Source organism: Mus musculus, chromosome 8 (genome assembly GCF_000001635.26).
Source record: "Mus musculus strain C57BL/6J chromosome 8, GRCm38.p6 C57BL/6J".
Taxonomy (NCBI): Eukaryota; Metazoa; Chordata; class Mammalia; order Rodentia; family Muridae; genus Mus; species Mus musculus.
This window is the reverse complement of record NC_000074.6, coordinates 73,436,091-73,437,907: the sequence shown is the minus strand read 5'-3', so window position 1 is coordinate 73,437,907 and position 1,817 is coordinate 73,436,091. Positions and strand designations below refer to the sequence as shown.

Below are 1,817 nucleotides of genomic sequence, written 5' to 3'. Positions count from 1 at the left end.
GTAAGAATCAAAGCCCTTCAGTATGACTGCTATGTCTCTCATACACAACTGTTAGCTATATAGATCTTTTCAGCTATGAGCACTGGATGTGCTGTGAACACTTGTATAAGTGGGGACTAGAAATGTGGCTCTGTGGTAGAATACAAATTTGCCTTTACTAAGGACCCAGGTTCAATTTTCAGTACTACAAAGTAGTAGTAGTAGTAGTAGTAGTAGTAGTAGTAGTAGTAGTAGTAGTAGTAGTAGTAGTAGGCAGACATCCTAGCCTGCTCTCTTTCTTCTTGCTCTCCTCTCCAGACAAGATGAGCTTCACCACCCACTCTACCACCTTCTCCACCAACTACCAGTCCCTGGGCTCTGTGCGGACTCCCAGCCAGTGGACCAGGCTGTCAGCAGTACAGCGTCTATGCAAGTGCTGAGGGCTAAATCCGGGAACATCTGGAGAAGAAGGGGCTCCAGGATGTCAGAGCCTGGGGCAACTACGTTAAGGTCATCAAAGACCTGAGGGCTCAGATCTTTGCGTATTCTGTGGACAATGCCTGCATCATCCTGCAGATCGACAATGTACGCCTTGACGCTGATGAGACAGAATTGGCCATGTGCCAGTCTGTAAAGAGCGACATCGATGGACTCTGCAAGGTGGTAGATGACACCAATATCACAAGTCTACAGCTGGAAACAGAAATCGAAGAGCTCAAGAAGAAACTGCTATTCATGAAGAAGAATCATGAGAAGGAAGTCCAAGGTCTGGGTTGACTGTGAAAGTGGATTCTCCCAAATCTCAGGACCTCAGCAAGATTATGGCAGACATCTATGCCCAGTATGAAGAGCTGACTTAGAAGAACCGCGAGGAACTAGACAAGTACTGGTCTCAGAAGACTGAGGAGAGTACCACAGTCATCATCACCAAGTCTGCCAAAGTCAGGAATGCTTAGAACACACTTATGGACCTGAGACACACCCTCCAGACCTTGGAGATTGACCTGGACTCTATGAAGAACCATAACACCAGCTTGGAGAACAGCCTTGGGGACGTGGAGGTCCAACATAAGGCACAGATGGAGCAGCTCAATGGGGTCCTTCTACACTTGGAGTCAGAGCTGGCACAAACTCAGGCAGAAGGGCAGCATCAGACCTAGGAACATGAAGCCCTGTTGAACGTCAAGATCAGGCTTGAGGCAGAGATTGCCACCTACCACTGCTTGCTGGAGGATGGGGAAGATTTCAGTGTCACAGATGCTCTGGACTCCATGCAAACTGCAGAGAACAGCTACCTGTAAGATCGTGGATGGCAAAGTGGTATCTGAAACTAATGGCACCAGAGTTCTGAGACACTGAGCTGAGAAGGAGGAAACCCCTAGGCACTGAGGGACCAATAAAAGTTGAGAGTAATAATAATAATAATAATAATAATAATAATAATAATAATAATAGCTATTATTATTATTATTTCTCCTGACAGGTAATTGGGTAGCAACTGTTTGTTCTCACAATAAAAATAAGAACAAAAAAAAAAATTCCAGCTTTGACCATAGCAGGAAATCTCTATCCAAAAATTGTGCCTACAATTCATTCCTTGGCTCGGCAGAACTGTCAACTCTTAGCTTATCTAACTAAAGAGGTAAAATCCTTTGGTGATGTGAGGGACACTCAAGAACAGCCTTGTTACAATGAACTCCAATTTTCAAAAACTGTTCTTATTTTGTGTTTATACCACAGTAAGCCAAGATTTTAAGCTCTACTAAAACCAAACCAAACAAAACAAACAAAAAGACGATCTATGTTCATTTAAAAAAAAACCCTAATAGTAATATATT

At 43.6% G+C, this 1,817-nt stretch overlaps 1 pseudogene; it reads left to right on the top strand.

Moving 5' to 3' along the window:
- On the top strand, positions 252 to 1,389 carry Gm7943 (predicted gene 7943; annotated as a pseudogene).